Genomic DNA, 21,939 nt, shown 5'->3' on the forward strand with positions numbered 1-21,939 from the left:
GATGTGCAACCTGTAAAAGAAGAGGGAGAAGAGAGACATCTGTCAATGAGAGGGAGGACAGGAAGAAGTGAAAGTACAAAGTGATCACAAATGAATGAGACCGCCCATCAACCCTCTGTCACACTGCATTCCTCTCTCCACCTGGAGGAGCACAAAGGGATCCACCAGAAACTCATTGTTCTACTTGGTTGTGACAGAAAGAGAGAGGGAAGTGGCTCTTTTATTAAACAGTAAAATGTAACAATTTCACCTGTTTATGTTTTTTGCAAGTACCTAACACTGCCTCCACAGTACACAGAATTAACAGAATGAATTGCAGTTATGTAGACTACAGGTGACAAAACCACTAGAATCATTTTTCTGTGAACATCAAACTCTTCTTCAAACTCCACATCACATCCTTTCTTCCTTTCTCATGCCTTTGATCAAGGACTATAGGCAATTGATGACTCTGTTCTGGACAGTGCTTCAGATCCTTATTATCAGAGAGTCGGCATCCTCCTCCCTGTGAATCCTATTTTGTAAGATCTTGCCAAAGGAACTATTCCATCCTTAATGGACAATTAAGTTATATTCTATGTATTCTATTCTCTCTAAGCACCCTCTCCCAGCCATACTCTCTCCCCTGCCCTACTCCCTCCCAAATGCCCTCGGATGGGGAACTGGTGTCGGCCCCTAAACCTCCTGGATACATAAGGAACTACAGAGGACGATGACATCATGCCCCCAGATTTTGGCTTTTGCAAGGGATGATTTACAATGTGACACACCTCACTCAGAACATCTGCATTGCAACTGGGAGCACCGCACTCTATCTATTCCCCCTATCCACAATGAAGCAGTGACTCGGATGAATGGCGTAAATTTATTCAAAATGGCCACCTTTAGTCAAAGGTAACCAACCCTACTTTTCTGCCTGTTATTTGGTCAACAGCTGGCATGCAGTATCGAACACACACATCACGCTCTGTCACGTTCACTACCTCTCCACTGCTCCAGCGCTCGACGTTACCGGTCTACTAAACACCAGTCCTGGCAACCCATCTTTACACACACCTGGCAATCATCATTATGCACACCTGCATCTCATTATCATTAGTCACACCTGGACTTCAGTACTCCCTTGATTACCTACCCTTTATATAGCACTCTTTTGTTATCAGTCATCAGATACAGTAGTATTGTATTCTGTTGCCTCTTTTCATTCCTTCTAAACATTCTCTATTTCATCCATCCTGCTTGATCTGTCCTCCTGTCTTCTTCATATATCCTGCCTGATCTGTCTTCCTGTCTTCTTCATTCATCCTGCCTGATCTGTCCTCCTGTCTTCTTCATACATCCTGCCTGATCTGTCCTCCTGTCTTCTTCATACATCCTCGGTCAGAGGATGTTGGTAAATAGAGGAAAAACCCTGACAATAAGCCCCTTTCAATTGCTCTATTATTGTCCTAGAAGTACACAATGTACTGACACATCAAGTTGCCCATCACATAAGAACAATGAATTGACTAAATGGTCAAGAATGCTAAACCACAAAGCTGGGCCATAAATGGGTCACAGAACGCAGGTTCTGTGACCCATTTTCAGCATCTTCCCTAACATCTTCCTTACACTCTGTTCTCTCTTCAATACCCCTCAGTCTGGTCATTTTCCTGTTGCATTTGTGAAGAAAGAGGAACACAGACAAAAACAACAACAGTTATGCCATCCAGGCAGGCAGTGGGACACAGTCTGGCTCTTGGGTAATTACAAAATAATGTCAGGTCAAAGTAAAAGAAGACAATGTTGTATTCCATCTTGTCCTGGTTGCATAAATGCAGCATGGTTGAAATGGCTCTGGGCTCTTGGCTGTGTGTGGTGTGTGTGTTGGTCATTCTTTGCAATCCTAGCTTTCTTCTATGGATTCATAGCCTGAAGTGTCGTCACTTGCGCAGCCAAATTGTTAACATTTTGGTAGCACCAACTGGTAAGACACTTCTGGAGGGCGATCACATGTGCTAGCAAGGCTGAGGTCCTGAGTTCAAGCCTCGGTGTAAGCCGAATCAGGAAGAAATGGTACTCACTAAGCAGCAGCGTGACGTCCTTTACTTAAGTGATAATTTGTATTTAATTTTTTATTTAACCTTTATTTAACTAGGCAAGTCAGTTAAGAACAAATTCTTATTTACAATGACGGCCTACCAAAAGGCAAAAGGCCTCCTGCGGGGACGGAGGCCTGGGATTTAAATAAATAAATAAATACAATATAAATATGGGACAAAACACACATCACAACAAGAGAGACAACACAACACCACATAAAAAGAGACCTAAGTCAACAAAATAGCAAGGCAGCAACACATGACAACACAGTATGGTAGCAACACAACATAACAACAACATGTTAGCAACATAACATGGTAGCAGCACAAAACATGGTACAAACATTATTGGGCATAGTCTACAACACAAAGGTCAAGAAGGTAGAGACAACAATAGATCACACAAAGCAGCCACAACTGTCAGTAAGAGTGTCCATGATTGAGTCTTTGAATGAAGAGATTGAGATAAAACTGTCCAGTTTGAGTGTTTGTTGCAGCTTGTTCCAGTTGCTAGCTGCAGCGAACTGAAAAGAGGAGCGACCCAAGGATGTGTGTGCTTTGGGGACCTTTAACAGAATGTGACTGGCAGAACGGGTGTTGTATGTGGAGGATGAGGACTGCAGTAGATTTCTCAGATAGGAGGGAGTGAGGCCTTAGAGGGTTTTATAAATAAGCATCAACCAGTGGGTCTTGCGACGGGTATACAGAGATGACCAGTTTACAGAGGAGTATAGAGTGCAGTGATGTGTCCTATAAGGAGCATTGGTGGCAAATCTGATGGCCGAATGGTAAAGAACGTCAAGCCGCTCGAGAGTACCCTTACCTGCCGATCTATACATTTTGTCTCCATAATCTAGCATGGGTAGATTTGTCAGATAGGAGGGAGTGAAGCCTTAGAGGGTTTTATAAATAAGCATCAACCAGTGGGTCTTGCGACGGGTATACAGAGATGACCAGTTTTTTGGATGGTCATCTGAATCAGGGTTAGTTTGGCAGCTGGGGTGAAAGAGGAGCGATTACAATAGAGGAAACCAAGTCTAGATTTAACTTTAGCCTGCAGCTTTGATATGTGCTGAGAGAAGGACAGTGCACCGTCTAGCCATACTCCCAAGTACTTATATGAGGTGACTACCTCAAGCTCTAAACCATCAGAGGTATAATAACACCTGTGGGAAGAGGGGCATTCTTCTTACCAAACCACATTACCTTTGTTTTGGAGGTGTTTAGAACAAGGTTAGGGGTAAAGAAATCTTGTTGGACACTAAGAAAGCTTTGTTGTAGAGCATTAGAACGCCTTAGAAGCCGGTGTTTGGAGGATATATCGTGTTGTTAGGCCCGAGAAGAAGTTGAGGGCCGGCAAACCATGTCAATATATCCTCCAAACACCGGCTTCGAGGGCATTATCACTTTTGTACAACGGATTACCAACTAACAACAATAGCTGCATTTGCACTTGTTTAAGCTGTTTTCTAGTGACATTTATGAGCTAATGAGGTGCGATTTCGCCTGGCATAGAAAATGTGCTCTCTTGTCAGGACACTGTTGTTCAGAGGAGCTAGCCAACAACACAGCTAACACAATCACTTCAAACTGAAGATAGAAACACTGCAAACTAGCTGCACGTTTCATTTGATATTTTTTACATTTTTATAGTGTAGATCAAGTTTATAAATTGCTTGGCTGGGCAGATGAGACAGTGGATTGCGCAGTCAGATCGAACAGAGTAAATAGGCATTTTAACGTCATAGATTTAGCCAGTGGTAACTTGTAGAGTAGACACCTACTAGAATGTGGTTTTAACCAATCAGCATTTAGGATTAAACCCACCCGTTGTATAAATATGCATAAAGAAGCATGACTTGGGTCAGTGACTGTATGACTGGTAGGGTTTAGGGAGGCAGAGGGCTAACCACAGTATACCCAGTCAATCCCCTTGTTTCTGTCTCCTCTTCCCACCACAACTTGAAGCATCAGTAGAACATGCAGAGAGTCCTGGACTGGAATGTGTTTTGGTTATGGTTTTAGTTTTGTTGACTGCTTCAAGAGAGTCAGAGCTGCACATCTGCCTAGCACAGTTTCCCCTTCTTTACTGACACACACATGCACACACGCATACACACCCACACACACCTATAGTATACCTTGTATAGATTTTAAACCAGGGTCAAAAACAGAATGCACCGTAATCTATACAGCATGTCAAGACAGTAATGGCATTTTTTACCCCCTCGCTGATATGCTTAAACATGTACGTCTGTCAACTGAGAACTCACGCTACTTTGACCCATGTCAACCCCACCCAAAACATACTAAGCACTGGTAAGAATACACCTACCAAGTTCTTACTGCACAGTCATGAAAACAAAACAGATAGACAGGCAATGATCTACTGTTTTATAATCTTCTTCTTCCTCCTCCCATACACCCGCCTATATGAAATGTTTTCTTCCCTTCCGAACAAGCTACGGTGGGCTGTATTATTGGCCTGCTAATACACAGCAAATTGGCTGTGTTGATTTTTCAGTGTAACATTTCTAGTGTTGATTCAGATGTTAAATTAACTCTGTAAGTGTTAAATTAACACACATTGGTGTACAATAACCCCAGTGTTGGTGTTAATAACCAGTGTTAAACCAAAACCACACCCATCATTATCATATTTCCGAGCATGCTCTATTGCAGGTAGATTTGTAGAATTATTTGTTTCAATATCTATGTTTTTGCATCGATTAATTCATCTTATGTTACTGAAATATAAATAACATACATTTTTCTAAACAAATCCAATCTGTTACTTTGACTTATTGCACCGCGTTACTGAAATGGATGTTCCAGTTTAGATGGTTTAGGTAGTCTCATATCTCAGTATTCCCAACCTGACAGTCATTCTGAATCCCTTTTTGACTCTGGTTTCTCTTCATTAAACACAACCCTGCATGGTGGATATTTTCTGGGGTTGTGTCCCTCTCTCTACCTTCTCTCACTAACCTTTTCTTTGGACAGACCAGACGGCAGCAACAGTAACAGTGGCTTGACCACTGCTGACGCTGTCTCTCTGCTCCATCGGATAAGGCCGAAATCGTCGGAAGGACTGGGGAAGACAGAAGGGTAACAGTGGCTTGACCACGGCAAAAACCTGTCTCCACGGACCATCCAGAAACAGAACCGGACCAGCTGCCTGAGGAAGCGACGACAGACTGCAGGCCTTGAGGCGAGTAAAGTGCTGCCGAGGCAAGCTTTATTCCCTCTACCCTTGGCCTGCAGCTCTCCTCCCCTGCCTTTCTTTTTTCCTATCTGCCCTCCAACGGCCACCACTGACCAGAACAGGACCAGCTGACCAGCAATCACCTGGCGCAGACCAACAGAAGTAGTGACCAGACCAGACACCATGCGAACCAGAGGCGCGGCAGAAGGGCCAAAGACCATAACCAAAACCATCATCCCCCACCTGAGCAAAATGACCAGAATGAACCCAGGAGCGACGCACCGCTACAACGTGGTGTGGCTGACACTAATCCCCAAAGAGGAGGCTGCCAGGGACAGAGCTGCCAATCGCCGGAGAGCAGCAGCAGCAGCACCAGGAGCAGCAGCAACAACAGCCAGACCAGATACCATGACCCTCCTGGAATTCAGCAGGGAAGTTCTCCAGCGAGATATGGGCTTTGTGCCGTCTGACATGAACTGCCTGGTGAATAAAGCCTCCATACAAATATTGTCTCTTTTTTGCTTTCTTGAGTAAGGCAACTCCAAAATGCAGGTGTTTCAGCCTAGATCAATGATTTCTGTGGTGGTGGGGCAGCCAGCGGAAAATGCGGAGCGTAGGGGTTGGTAATGTTCTCTAGTTGCACCGTGATTTGCTGAGTGTTCTGTCACTCATGGGGACACTACGTCACTGCCAAATCTAAGGGTAGAGCTTGAAAATTCAAGCCCCTTGGGTGCTGCCATAGAGTTACATCAGAAGTGCCCATCCAAGAAGGCTCAAGATCATTGGCCACAGATATAATGACGTCAAATCACGTTATATCTACAGTAGCTTTGATTGGCTTTGATTGGACTCATACTTTCAAAATCTTAGCTATCAGTCATCATGATGAATCAAGTTGACAATCTACTGGCAAATCCTTTTTAATCCTTGTCATATGAAGAGAAATAATGAAGATAAATTATTGATAAACGTATTGGTGCTCATCGGCCATTGGACATAAACATTACACATCAAGTTGGAAATCGCTAATTCAACAATGAGTGATTTGGAAGAAATCAGTGGCTAACTGAAAGCATTGAAAAGCAATCACTAGCCTGCTACTCAGTGGAGTGTGTGTGTGTGTGTGTGTGCGCGCGCGCGTGTGTGTGTGTGTGTGTGTGTGTGTGTGTGTGTGTGTGTGTGTGTGTGTGTGTGTGTGTGTGTGTGTGTGTGTGTGTGTGTGTGTGGTCCCAATTCTGGGTTTAAGGGTCTCTTTTCCAAGCTTAAAATTATAAACACTAACAACATTGGCCATGCTGTCAATCCATCAGGATTTCTGTCGCGCTCAAAACAACTTAACTCGGAACTGTGAAATCTGACTTCAGTGAGTTCAAGACAACTGGGAACTTGGGTGATTGTGGAGGCCAGGTCATCTGATGCAGCACTCCATCACTCCCTTTCTTGGTCAAATAGCCCTTACACAGCCTGGAAGTGTGTTGGGTCATTGTTCCGCGTGAAAATTAATGACAGTCCCACTAAGCCCAAACCAGCCGGGATTGCGTATCACCTTGAATTCAAAATAAATCACTGACAGTGTCACCAGCAAAGCACCCCCACACCACCACCACTACTACTACTACTACCATCACACCTCCTCCATGCTTCACGGTGGGAACCACACATGCGGAGATCATCCGTTCACCTACTCTGCATCTCACAAAGACTACTACTACTACTACCTACTCTGTGTCTCACACTGCGGTTGGAATAAAAAAATCGCAAATTTGGACTCATCAGACCAAAGAACAGATTTCCACCGATCTAATGTCCATTGCTCATGTTTCTTGGCCCAAACAAGTCTCTTCTTCTTATTGGTGTCCTTTAGTAGTGGTTTCTTTACAGCAATTTGACCATGAAGGCCTGATTCACACAGTCTCCTCTGAACATTTGACATTGAGATGTATCTGTTACTTGAACTCTGTGAAGCATTTATTTTGGCTGCAATTTTTGAGGCTGGTATCGCTAACGAACTTATCCTCTGCAGGTAACTCTGGGTCTTCTTTTCCTGTGGAGGTCCTCATGAGAGTCAAGCTTCATCATAGCGCTTGATGGTTTTTGCAACTGCACTTGAAGAAGCTTTCAAAGTTCTTGACATTTTCCGTATTGACTGACCTTCATGTCTTAAAGTAATAATGGACTGTCGTTTCTCTTTGCTTATTTGAGCTGTTCTTGCCATAATATGGACTTGGTCTTTTACCAAATAGGGCAATTTTTTAAATGTTTATTTAACTTTTATTTAACTAAGCAAGCCAGTTAGGAATGGATTCTTATTTACAATGACGGCCTACCCTGGCCAAACCCTAACCCGGACAGCGCTGGGTCAATTATGCGCTGCCCTATCTTCTGTATACCACCCCTACCTTGTCACAACACAACTGATTGGCTCAAATGCATTAAGAAGGAAAGAAATTCCACAAATTAACTTTTAACAAGGCACACCTGTTAATTGAAATGCATTCCAGGTGACTACCTCATGGAGCTGGTTGAGGGAATGCCAAGGGTTTGCAAAGCTGTCGTCAAGGCAAAGGGTGGCTACTTTGAAGAATCTCAAATATAAAATATATTTTGATTTGTTTAACATAGTTTTGATGTCTTCACTAGTACTCTACAATATAGAAAATAGTAAAAATAAAGGAAAACCCTTGAATGAGTAGGTGTGTCCAAACTATTTGACTGGTACTGTATGTATACTGTAGCTAAGAAAGTAATACTAAGTGCATGTTGTGTAGTAAGCTGTTAGTAGTCAATGTGCCACCCTAATAATTTAGTCTATATTCCCCTCTTAATTTCACCTACTGTTCTGACTTGGTGGTGCACATGTAGCCTATAACTTGTTTTAGATAAATATAATAATTGAATATTGTAAGAGCTTTCATTGTCTGCTTATATGGCCCCTTTATTTATCCTACGGTTCTTACAGGGAGAACACTGTAAGAATGGCCCCTGTTCTATATTCTGTCGCTGTACATTTCAAAAGTGCTGAAAAAATAGTTATATTGACTACGTCCGTTCTAGCTCGCTCATTAATGTCTTAATCAAAATTACGGATTGCCTCTTATCCGCTTGTCATCCCCTTATTCCATAGTTTGTACATCTCAATTGTCAGTAGAAACTGTATTTGTTTAAGGAAGTCAGCCATATCAGCTATGTTTTTTTTTAAAGCAGTAAAGGAGGCTAAATGAACTGTTTCACATCCAGACAAGGCTCTGTTGATAGCCAGGTGTACAGTAGCAGTGTTAAAGTGTTGGGACTGCTGTTGGGACTCTGCTGTTGGAACAGTTTTATGTAGGCCCAAACAGTTTGTGGGCACCGTTTGTCACCGTTATAGTGCAATTAATGTATTGTTAGTAGTCAATGTGTTGTTAGTGTTGTGCTGTGTATTGGCTTTGCTGGCATTTTATACCCCACAAAGATTTACATGCTAAAATCATCCAAACTTTTGACTGTATCTCTTATTCCAATGTAAAGGGTTTGGTATAGAGGCAAATATTTCATCAACGCACGAGGACTTCGCGCCATTGGCTGCTGCTGATGAGGGCGGGTAGAGCGTGCGAACCCCAGCCCCGGACTGTGAGGGAGCGAGAAAAGTGAGACAAAAAAAAGGAAAACGAGGGAATTGCTCACGACTCTCGTTCAAGCAACTGAACAAGTCTGTCCTCCCAGTACTGCAGTTTCTGCCCAACTTGAGCCACCCAATCTGCCTGTGTTACAGCTAAACTTAACACGACACTGACTATCCTTTCGCGGGACCTGGCATGCGCCACGGGACGCTTCGTAAACTTTATGCAGCAGAGGAGGCTATCTGACAACTGACTGGAGTGACAGAGTGAATATATAGTTTGCCTATTAATTTACTAACTCGCAGTAGACGTGGAGGAAGAACGGGGAGACGGGTGGATTATTATGCAACAAGTGGAAAGGTGAGTGAGGACTTGGAAGTTTGCCAGGTGAGGTCGTTGCCGTCCGTTGTGAGCTCGGATGCGGCGGCTGAGAGGTTCGGGACATGCAGCATTACGCACGGTTCTTACTCACTTAATAAAAGTGCTACCGTTTCTATGGTGCATGCTTATTTGGTTTATTCATGTCTGCTCTAGCCTGGTGGTGCTTAAACACAGAAATATATGCCTATGTCAATCAATCAACCACAAATCACCATTCTCCCTGAGGCAAAAGCACTTGAACAAGACCAGACAACTGATTAGCTGTTTACCTGTCAAATGATTTAAACTGTACATTTTTTATTTCATATATTTTTTTTATTCAAATTCATTTGGATCCCATTAGCTTTTGCAGAGCCAGCAACTATTCTTCCTGCGGTGCAAAATGCAGCCTAATTGTTTTAAAATCTGGTTTTTGATACAGTCAGACTTCACTGTCAAACCAAGTGTTTAGGATCTGAAAACATAACTAAACACTTGTCTGTAACACTTTTTGAACGCATCAAGGCATTTAGAATTTAAATGAAAACACATAAGTGTTTAGATTGCTGTAACACTTTTAAACACACACATATGTTTATTCAGCACAAGGTGGTTCGGTTCTAAACACTAAACACTGGGGGTGTTGTTTTAACACTGTAGGGTGTAAAGCCGTAAAGCCAAATTTCTCATGATTAAATGCACTCTAAACAGGACGATGGGAAATGAAACACTGATGTTTAAAATCCCGACACTTAGGAGATAAAGGTATTTTCCTGGTTGGAAACTGACTGGAAAAAGCTGACTATCATGTTTAATCTTGCATTCTAAACGCATGTGTTTAAGATGAGAACACTTATTGGCAAATCTAAATGCCTAAAGTTTAAGTTTTAAACACTGACATTTAGGTTATAAACGTGTCATATGTTTCATGGTTTTACAGTGTAGGCTACTTCTATTGCTTCACAGTCTCAGACTCTCAAATTGTAGCCTTCGGGGTAAGCATATCTCATTACCTCAGCATCCAGCATCAGAATGCTGAAATCACCTGGTTCATTAGACTTTATAATCCGAAGAAGAAAAAAGCTGAGTTTGAAACACAGAGAGTAAGTGAATAGGTTGTATGCACCTGGCCTGAACTCTTAGAGAAGAACCTTCTAAAAACAGGCATTCATTCATGGGTCATTCCACAAAATGAGTCCCTTTGATATTTTCAAGGTAGACTCAGAGAAATTATGTTGCCACGAGCAGCACTGTAGGTACTGAGATGAGCGAAATGCAAGACTTCGCTCTCACACAGTCACACACAGTATCTGCGTATGTGCACGGGTTCGCTTCACACTGTTACAGCGTGGTAGCCAGGGAACCAAAACAGCGGCAAAGTTGAGCCTTGTGCTTTAATGCTATTAGTTGTTGCGGAAATTGACCCACTATGCTGTATACTTTCTGCATCAACGTCATATCGCAGAGTCTACCTTTAAGTAGAAAATGTACACCAATATTGGATTTTAAAAGCCTGTTATATTAAATGAAGTTCCCTTTAATATAGATCACATGGACAATTCAATGAATCAGTTTTTTTATATGAATAAAGACTTGCTAAAGTGCCGAAATTCAGAATGTATGCCCCTCTGTGCACTCTCTGTGACTTCTCTGACGATTTTAACCCACTTAACCCCAACATTTCTTCAAGTTTCATTGTAAAGCCCTTGGTATTTTGTTGCTTTGATGAAGTCATTTCTGAAGATGATTATTTATTTAATGTGATTCAACCTGTCCCTCATTTTAGGGTCAACCCTGTGACTTGAACTTAACTGTTGTTTTAATTTGGTGAAACTGTTCCTGTTTAAAAACAGAACAAAACAAAGAAACATTGAACCTCTAATAGTCAAATCATCGTAGTGTAAAAGCAGGTGAGCTGGTTCTACTCTTTTTGGCAATTTTCTGGTGTTATGTGGTGGAAAACTAAATGAGTCGATTATAACACATCAACCATGTTACCATATATAGACAGGCTAGAAATATTTGAACAATGAATTTTTTTTGGGTGAAGTTTGCATTCAATTGCCCCACCCTGTTGCATACAATCAGCTTTGAATGTTAAAATTAAGTGAACTTAAAAAAAAAAAAATCCACCAACTCATTTCGTGGAACGACCCTCCTGTTAATTTAAAAGAACAGGATGTCTTTGATCAAGTATCAGCCTATGTTCTTTCTACATTGGTATGGTATTCTGTGGCATGCAGTTACTGTAAATATAGTGTAGTTGCAGTGTTTGACTCAGGTGATGACATAAGCGTTGACTTTGTCTGCTTGGCGACATTAGATATTTCACACTTTGTGTAAAAGTCTTAAAAAGAAGATATTTCACACTCTGAAGAGCTGGGCCCCTTACGTGTCTACCCATGTTGGAACTGTTGCCACTGACATTTATTTCAAGAGGTTTATTTCCAAAGGTCCATCAAAATGTTCTATGATTTTTAAATCAATTGTAGCCATTTTATATCAGGCTGGGGGCAATGCAGCGGGCTCACCCCACCCTGTTTAAGTAATAGTAGGGAAAACTACAGCCAGGCCTATATGCTGGCAGATAGTTGTTCTCAGGTGGTCTCATTTCCCCCATGCTATTCTCTTTGATGTGCTAGAATGGAACAGTGCAGGAATCTTAGCTGTCGTTGCTTATACTCCAAACTATCTGCAATATCCATGTACTGTATGTCGTGACTGAAATTGTAGTCAGGATTTTGCACAAAGTTTGGAGAAGATCAAAAACAGCTAGGATTCCTACACTGTTTCATTCCACCACATCAAAGAGACTAGCATGGGGGAAATGGAATGAGTCAGAAAGCACCAGTTAGTTACCACCACCACCCTGCCCCTGGCAGCGGTTTAACAATGTCAGAGGAAGCCTCAGCATCAGCCACCACATCCCACCCAACACCTGCCTGCCCGGGTTGAGCCACACTGGCCCACCTGAGAACAACTCTGCCAACATCCTGTAGTTTCCCCTGCTATTATCTGTCACTGGCATGCTACCATGACAAATATGGCGACCAGATCCAATGAGACAACTTTAATTTGCTGTGCAAAGCCCCTCCTCTCCCTCTGTTTTTTTCCACTCATCTCTCTTTCTCTTTCCCACTCTCTTTCTCCTTGCTATGTTCTCTATTTTCCTCTGTCTGTCTGTCTGTCTGTCTGTCTGTCTGTCTGTCTGTCTGTCTGTCTGTCTGTCTGTCTGTCTGTCTGTCTGTCTGTCTGTCTGTCTGTCTGTCTGTCTGTCTGTCTGTCTGTCTGTCTGTCTGTCTGTCTGTCTGTCTGTCTGTCTCATTCCATCCCTTTCTGTGAGCTGTTATGAATTAAGCGGTCGTCTGTATCAATGGTTTCAATCGTGTGTTCCATTCCCTGGGAAAGTTCTGTCTTTGCTGTGGGTTTCTGCCTTTTGCTGGGGTTTTTTAACCTTCCAGTGCCACAGCGACTGAGACTGCATAGCCCCCCCTTCTCTGAATTGTCTTTATTTCCTCCTCACCTTCTCTCAATAATCACTTTCCTGTCTCTCGCTTCCTCTCAGACTTCACTTTCACCCCTCTATCCTTCTTTTTCATCCATTCATTCTCCTACTCCTCATCCATGGTTTGTTTGCTGCTCATGGCGTGCCACTTTCCTGGGCTGTGTTGTGTAGAGACCTGGACGGTTACCAAGTGTGTCATCTGTGGAAGGGAAGACTGCTGTTGGTTACTGTCTGTTTGCTGTGTTAGTCCATGTTGGTGTTGTCAGGGAGCTGATTCTCTATTGTCTTCAGAGAGTTTCAGAATAGAAATGAAGTAAAGCTGAGTTAATGTAAGGTATTTATAAAGGTTGGGGAGGTCTAGACATACAGTAGTATGGAACTGATCTGACTCTTATGTGGGTTTAGTGTTAGATAGCTGACTCTTAAGTGGGTTTAGTGTTAGATAGCTGACTCTTAAGTGGTCGTTAATGTCTCATGGAAAATGAACAGGACAAAGGCTATAATCTAGACAGGAAAGAGTCTCTTTGTATGTTTGCCTCGGCTTCTCTTTCCTTTCTCTGTGTCTATGTGGTGAAAGTGACTCATTACTTTCTTATAGATGTTCTCACAACGAGCCAGGTGAAACTTGCAGAGCTTAAAGAAACTTAAACATTTCTTACAGTTTGGAGACAAGTTCATGAGGTCCCTGACATTTCATCTGCTACATTTTGTAATCCCCAGGGGCATGTTGGGAGCTTGTGCAAACAGGGTTATGGACTTCTCAAAGACAATTGATCAAAATGGAGTCTCTTTGTTTGGTTTGGCTGATAAAAGAGCGTGGACATGACCGAGCTTGACGCTTTAGTGCGTTCCATGATTGTCGGAACTAGGAAACTCATACATTTCCGACTTGGTAATTCGTTGAACGCGGCACGTGATTAACTACAACCAGTTAGCAAGTGGGACATTTCAGAGTTCCGATATGCACTTTAACGGGGCATTACCATGGAGGTCACTGACTGGGTTGTCCGTCCTGTTCTTGACTTCAGACATGTACTGTAGGCTTATACAGTAGAGTTGCTCTTTAACGTGGCTCCTGTTATAAAAAGAGACAAATGCTGTGTTACCCAGTGTACAGTACACTGTACAGAACACTTAGGCCTACACAACATCTCACCGGTGAGTGAAATAGTGGGATAATTGACTATGACACTTCCCCCCCTGTCCCCCTCCCCTCTGTCCCCCTCTGTCCCTGTGCTGATGTCACGCCAAGGGAACCTTGCTGTTACACAACAGTCCTCTCTGTCACTCCAGGCGAATGGCATCTCTCACCAACTGTAACACTGCCATTTCACAGCTGCTCTCTTGGGAGAAAGTACAGTGTGTGTTCACTGCCTCCTTACTTTCCTTCACTCTCTTCCTTTCTCCCTTAGCTACTATTTCCCTTTCTTGTTCATCTTTCTATCTCTCACTCAGACCCTCTAATTCTCCCCCCCCCCCCCCCTCTCTCTCTCTTTCTCTCTCTCTCTCTCACACACACACACACACACACACACACACACACACACACACACACACACACACACACACACACACACACACACACACACACACACACACACACACACACACACACACACACACCCTGCCTCTCCATCAATGACTATGTAAGGAACACAGCTCAATCAGTCAGTGGTCTATTAGGTCACCCCAGGGCAGCAGTGTCATTGTTACCAAAGGGATGACCTTATGACCTCAGTGCTATGCTTCATACCCCAGGTGGGCTACAGTGGGTGTGGTCATACCCAGGTGTGAAAGCTGCTCCCAGAATGTGCTAATGCTGCATTCATAACCAAGTGGAAAAGTGGTAATTACCAGTTGTGAAGTCATAAATACCAGTTGGATGCATTCACTTGCTTTGAACCCGTTTAGAAATGCAGATTGGCTAATGGCCAACAATCTGCATCAAACATAAACTAAAAGTACAGCTATCATGCTTGTTAATAAATTATAGTTTTTAAAAAAACATATGTGAATCGGCCTACGAGAATCCGTCGGATGTCGCATTGAGTTATTGCTGGGAAAAAAGCCAAATGCAATGAAATTCCGTTTCTGTGGAAATTGCGATTTTGGTTGTTTTGGATACTTTAAATCCTTTACTTTATTGTAATTTAACAATATTGTATGATTACTTAAGGAAAATGGTTAATTTCCAAAATGGTAAAAAAAAATTACATTAACTAGCATGCACAATGTGAACACGCTATCTCAAACTTCCCAGAGAGTGTCACAGCTGACTTGGCCCATTTAAGATAGCCTAACATGCTACAGATGAATGAAATCGGCTGGTTTAGACACAGAATAATTAGCTAGCTAATTAGTAATGTAGTAGTATAAAGTTGTAATTTACAATCAACAATGTAGTTATCAATGCAAGTGGCTCCTCTCCTTGTTCGGGCAGCGTTCGGCGGTCGACGTCACCGGCTTTCTAGCCATCGCCGCTCCATTTTTCATGTATCCGGCGTTGGACCACTTTGAGGAGTTTACCCGCCGTTTCTGGGCCGTCTTTGACCATCCGCCCGAAGGTAGAGCGGCGGGTGAACGACTCTTCCATTTGAGGCAGGGGACGAGGAGCGCACAGGATTTCGCGCTGGAGTTCCGGACCTTGGCCGCCGGAGCAGGATGGAACGACAGGGCCCTCATCGACCACTATCGATGCAGCTTACGTGAGGACGTCAGACGGGGCTGTGCGTCGGGAGGCTGGAGGGGTGGCCATCACGTGCACCATCTGTGGCCGCAGAGGGCACACTGCCGGTCGGTGCCGGGTTGGTCCCTCTGGGAGTCGAGGCAGCAGGCAGGGCACCCTGGTGTCACCCCAGGTGAGTATGCACCACTCTCATCCAGAGTCCTCTGTTGTCCACCTGTTTGTTTCCCTGAGTTCTCTCCGCATTCCCAGCATAAGGCGCTCGTCGATTCAGGCGCAGCTGGGAATTTTATTGACAGAGCGTTAGCACTTAGTTTAGGGATCCCCATTATTCCTGTGGATAGACCTTCACGCTCTGGATAGTTGACCATTAGGGTCCGGGCTAATCAGGGAGGCCACCATCTCCCTGGCCATGGAGACACAGGGGGTTCACGATGAGAGAATCAGTCTCTTTCTCATTGACTCTCCTGCGTTTCCCGTGGTACTAGGCCTTCCCTGGTTGGCTCTTCATAACCCCACCATTTCCTGGCAACAGAGGGCTCTCACGGGGTGGTCGCGAGAGTGGTGTAGGGGTTTCCGTTGGTGCTACCACGGTGGAAAGCCCAGACCAGGTTTCCACCGTGCGCATCCCCCCAGAATATGCCAATTTGGCACAGAAGGCGACTCAATTACCACCCCATCGACGGGGGGATTGTGCGATAAATCTCCTGGTAGACGCTGAACTTCCCAGGAGTCACGTGTATCCCCTGTCGCAAGCGGAGACGGTGGCTATGGAGACATATGTCTCTGAATCCCTGCGTCAGGGGTACATTCGGTCCTCCACTTCACCCACTTCCTCGAGTTCCTTTTTTGTGAAGAAGAAGGATGGAGGTCTGCGCCCATGCATTGATTATAGAGGTCTCAATCAAATCACGGTGAGGTACAGTTACCCGCTACCTCTTATCGCCACGGCGATTGAGTCAAAGCACGGGGCGCGCTTCTTCACTAAACTGGATCTCAGGGGTTTTGGCCAGGTGGCTGCTCCCATTACCTCACTGCTGAAGGGGGGTCCTGTACGTCTGCAGTGGTCGGTTGAGGCGGACAGGGCTTTTGGGCAGCTGAGAGCTCTGTTTACCTCGGCTCCCATGCTGGCCCATCCGGATCCCTCTTTGACATTCATAGTGGAGGTGGACGCGTCAAAGGCTGGGATCGGAGCCGTGCTCTCTCAGCGCTGGGGCACGCCACCGATGCTCCGCCCCTGTGCTTTCTTCTCGAAGAAGCTCAGCCCGGTGGAGCGGAACTATGATGTGGGGGACCGGGAGCTGTTGGCTGTGGTTAAGGCTTTGAAGGTGTGGAGATGGGCTAAACACCCTTTCCTCATCTGGACTGACCACCGCAACCTGGAGTACATCCGGGCAGCTAGGAGACTGAATCCTCGTCAGGCAAGGTGGGCCATGTTCTTTACCCGTTTTGTGTTTACCCTGTCCTACAGACCAGGTTCCCAGAATGTTAAGGCAGACGCACTGTCCTGGCTGTATGACACAGAGGAGCGGCCCATGGATTAGACTCCCATTATCCCAGCCTTCTGCCTGGTAGCGCCGGTCGTGTGGGAGCTGGACGCGGACATTGAGCGGGCGTTGCGTACTGAACCCACTCCACACCAGTGTCCCGTCGGACTTCAGTACGTTCCGTCTGCTGTCCGTGACCAGTTGATCTATTGGGCCCACACATCACCCTCCTCTGGTCATCCGGGGATTGGTTGGACGGTGCTCTGTCTGTCTGGGAAGTACTGGTGGCCCACCTTGGCTCGGGACGTGAGGGTTTATGTTTCCTCCTGCTCAGTGCGCGCCCAGTGTAAGGCTCCTAGACACCTGCCCAGAGGTAAGCTACTTCCCTTACCCATTCCACAACGGCCTTGGTCACACCTGTCGGTTGATTTTCTAACGGATCTCCCTCCCTCACAGGGGAACACCACGATCTTGGTCGTTGTGGATCGTTTATCTAAGTCCTGTCGTCACCTCCCTCTGACCGGTCTCCCTACGGCCCTACAAACTGCGGAGGCCCTGTATACACACATCTTCCGGCACTATGAGGTGCCTGAGGATATAGTGTCTGATCGGGGTCTCCAGTTCACTTAGAGAGTCTGGAGGGCGTTCATGGAACGTTTAGTGGTCTCGATCAGCCTTACCTCGGGTTTCCACCCCGAGAGTAATGGGCAGGTGGAGAGAGTGAACCAGGATGTGGGCAGGTTTCTGCGGTCCTATTGCCAGTGGGCGGCGTTTGTGCCCTGGGCAGAGATGGCGCAGAACTCGCTCCGCCACTCCTCCACTAACCTCTCCCCCTTTCAGTGTGTATTGGGGTACCAGCCGGTTCTGGCACCGTGGCATCGGTGTCAGACCGAGGCTCCTGCGGTGGACGAGTGGTTCAGACGCGCGGAGGAGACCTGGGAAGCCGCCCATGTTCACCTCCAGCAGGCCGCGCTGCGCCAAAAGACCAGCGCGGACCGTCACCGCAGTGAGGCCCCGGTGTTTGCACTAGGGGACAGGGTCTGGCTCTCGACCCGAAACCTGCCCTGCTGGAAGCTGGGCCCGCGGTTTGTGGGGCCATTCAAAGTCCTGAGGAGAGTGAACGAGGTATGTTACAGGTTACAGCTTCCCCCCGAATTACCATATTAACCCCTCGTTCCATGTGTCTCTCCTCAGGCCGGTGGTGGCTGGTCCGCTCCAGGAGTCTGAAGTGCGGGAGGTTCTGTTTGAGCTGCTTTTGAAAGAAAAGTTGTTTTGAAAACATTATTGGCATTGTTGAATTCGATTTTCATAATAGCAAGCTAGGACTGATGGTTTGGTTAGCTAAACTACTGTAGCAAGTCTGTTTGTTTGGTTATCAAGGCAACTACAGTAGCTATCTAGTAAACTTGCTAGCACCTTTATTAGTGATTGTTGAATACATTTCTACCGGCAAAGGACCATTTCTAGTGGCAAATGATCTCTTACGTATAATAATTTCATTATTTAATGCAAATAATACCAGCAGTTGCTGTTTTAAAAATAATAAATATATTGACAATCTCTTTTGAAACAATCAAGCTGAGTGTTGGTGTTTTTCTCTCATTCGTCTCAATGGAATTAGAAATAAACTTAACAGAATTTTTCATTGCCATTTTCTCAGTTTTAACATTTTGGCTGAAGTCAACTTTAAAAGCTCATAACTCGGGTTCTGATAAAGCTATCTCAGTGATTTAAAGAAATCTGGATTTGGGACAGTTGGTAGTTTTCAGAGCTATAAAGAATTCAAAGTTTAGCGTTTTCCTAGGCTGCCACACATATTAATTGATAGCTTTTTATAAATAATGTTTTGTTACATTTAACTGCAGAAACTGCTGTTATCGAGGTCATTTCCTTAGTAGGTGACGTCAGAGGTCAGTTATGTGGGAGAAGTCGGAGTTCAGGGATGATTGATGATTTTCCCACTAGTAGTTACAAGTTGGAGGGGCGTTCATGTGGATTTGTCCTAGTCATATGTGGTAAATACCACCGTTCCACTTGGTTGTGAATGCAGCATAAGTATGGACTCTTATGGGGGTGTCCTTGGATCACACCATGTGGTAATAAATGATGGTGTTAAAAAGCTTTTAATAGCTATGTTAAATTGATGAATACCAGAAGGACAGGTGCTGTCTCAGAAGGTAAAAAAAAAATGTGAGCGAGAGAGTCAGAAAGAGAGAGAGAAAGGGGGGAGAGCCAAAGGAAGAGAGAAGCTGGCATATAAACTAAGATGGGAGAGAAAATACAAGAGAGACCACTTGAATGCACTTTGTAGGATGTTTACCATGCTATAACTGATCATATAGTTTCCAACTGGTGTTGTTTTTATATCTAACTGTCATTAACATATAGTGTTTCAGTTGTAAATTAAGATCTTAAAGACATGTGGTCAGACTGTGTTCTCACAACCTGGTTTCCTTAACTTAACTGTACATATTACCTCAATTACCTCGACTAACCGGTGCCCCCGCACATTGACTCGGTACCGGTACCCCCTGTATATAGCTTCGCAATTGTTATTTTACTGCTGCTGTTTAATTATTTGTTACTTTTTATTTTCAATTTTTTACTTATCTATTTTTTGCCTAACACTTTTTTTCTTCTTAACTTCTTAAAGCATTGTTGGTTAAGGGCTTTTAAGTAAGCATTTCACTGTAAGGTCTACACTTGTTGTATTTGGCGCATGTGACAAATACAATTTGATTTAATTGGACCATAATTGAACTGTAACTTTATAGATTCCACAGAAAATGTAAAAAATAACATGAAACGTAAGAGGGTGGATTTGGTTTCTGTTATTGCACAATTGTGAGTAATTCCATGTTATAGGTGAGGAACCTATATAGAGGATCTCGATCTGTCTAGGGTTTTAGAGGGGAAAGGGACACAACATTTGGAATTAAATATGTATGTCGGTTGCTTAGGAGAAAAGTTCAGGAAATGGCGGTTATGTGGTTTTGAAGTTATTCAAGGGGAACAAACATTTCAGACTCTTGAGTTTCTGCCTTCAGACAATTATCTAAAAGGGTTATCCTATGAAAAATAAATATATGATGGACTTTTTAATAAACTGTGCACTGACACGTAGCAGTAATAATAATAATATATGTGCCATTTAGCAGATGCTTTTATCCAAAGCGACGTAGTCACCTCAAGGATCTAAGATTGTGTATGTTTCTAAATTTGTCCTGCTGTCGATTGTTGAGATACAAGAAGTTCAGCACGAGTTCTGCATACCAGTACCAGGACAAACATTTACCCCTTCACAAACAGAGTGAGCTTTGAGTTAGATACTCAAATCGCAACTCTAAATAGATTCCACCCTTGCTGAAGGCAGGTGTGCTTGTCTGTGTTTAGTGACTGATAGCATGAGTCGGACATTGACTCATTCATCCCAACCACAAGCCGCGGGCTGTATATCTAAAATGTGTGTGTGTACCCAATATGTATGTGTGCGTGCGTGCGTGCATGTGTGTATGTGTGTTGTGTATGTGCATGCATGTGTGTGTGTTTTTATGGACATATTGTAGACTACACAAAGTAATGCAGTGTCAGCTTCTAAAGGTCTCCAGTCTAATGTAGTTAGTGAGTCTGGCAGTTTATTAGCGTTTTAATTGGTGAGTCCCATCATGACCTCTTTCATGTGGAAGAACAGCTTGACATTGTCTGCTCTATGGGTTAGGGTTAGTTCAGTAGTGTGACATGCTATGCTACTGTAAATGCTTACAGATGCTGGGATTTTGATTCACTTTACAGACCAATACATATACTCTGTCCTCTCTGCCTCTGTTACTCTGTCATGCCTACATATAAACATACAGTTGAAGTCGGAATTTTACATACACCTTAGCCAAATACATTTAAAGTCAGTTTTTAAAAATCCTGACATTTAATCCTTGTAAAAATTCCCTGTTTTACATCAGTTAGGATCACCACTTTATTTTAAGAATGTGAAATGTCGGAATAATAGTAGAGAGAATTATTTATTTCAGCTTTTATTTCTTTCATCACATTCCCAGTGGGTCAGAAGTTTACATACACTCAATTAGTATTTGGTAGCATTGCCTTTAAATTGTTTAACTTGGGTCAAACGTTTTGGGGAGCCATCCACAAGCTTCCCACAATAAATTGGGTGAATTTTGGCCCATTCCTCCTGACAGAGCTGGTGTAACTGAGTCAGGTTTGTAGGCCTCCTTGTTCGCACACGCTTTTTCAATTCTGCCCACACATTTCTATAGGACTGAGGTCAGGGCTTTGTGATGGCCACTCCAATACCTTGACTTTGTTGTCCTTAATCCATTCTGCCACAATTTTGGAAGTATGCTTGGGGTCATTGTCCATTTGGAAGATCCATTTGCGACCAAGCTTTAACTTCCTGACTGATGTCTTGAGATGTTGCTTCAATATATCCACATACTTTTCCTTCCTCATGATGTGATGTATTTTGTGAAGTGCACCAGTCCCTCCTGCAGCAAAGCACCCCCACAACATGATGCTGCCACCCCCGTGCTTCACGGTTGGGATGGTGTTCTTCGGCTCGCAAGCATCCTTCTTTTTACTCCAAACATAACAATGGTCATTATGGCCAAACATTTCTATTTTGTTTCATCAGACCAGAGGACATTTCTCCAAAAAGTACGATCTTTGTCCCCATGTGCAGTTGCAAACCGTAGTCAGTTTTTTTGGGGCGGTTTTGGAGCAGTGGCTTCTTCCTTGCTGAGCGGCCTTTTAGGTTCTGTTGATATAGGACTCGTTTTACTGAGGATACAGATACTTTTGTACCTGTTTCCTCCAGCATCTTCTCAAGGTCCTTTGCTGTTGTTCTGGAATTGATTTGCACTTTTCGCACCAAAGTATGTTAATCTCTAGGAGACAGAACGCTTCTCCTTCCTGAGCGGTATGATGGCTGCGTGGTCCCATGGTGTTTATACTTGCATACTATTGTTTGAACAGATGAACGTGGTACCTTCAGGCATTTCGATA

General features: G+C 44.0%; 1 protein-coding gene across 7 annotated transcripts in view; it reads left to right on the forward strand.

Moving 5' to 3' along the window:
* The first annotated feature begins 8,897 nt into the window (after positions 1-8,897).
* The window catches only part of LOC106565565 (collagen alpha-1(VII) chain-like), a 99,256-nt gene continuing 86,214 nt past the window's right edge, over positions 8,898-21,939 (forward strand). For 4 of the 7 annotated variants that reach the window (XM_014132828.2, XM_014132829.2, XM_014132830.2 and 1 more), the window contains exon 1: positions 8,900-9,245. The gene's annotated coding sequence lies outside the window, so the exon portion shown is untranslated. Of the gene's footprint in view, positions 9,246-21,939 lie in introns of all 7 variants that reach the window. The other 3 variants (XM_014132827.2, XM_014132832.2, XM_045691645.1) reach the window with 2 other exon arrangements.

This window comes from Salmo salar, chromosome ssa12 (assembly GCF_905237065.1).
Source record: "Salmo salar chromosome ssa12, Ssal_v3.1, whole genome shotgun sequence".
Taxonomy (NCBI): Eukaryota; Metazoa; Chordata; class Actinopteri; order Salmoniformes; family Salmonidae; genus Salmo; species Salmo salar.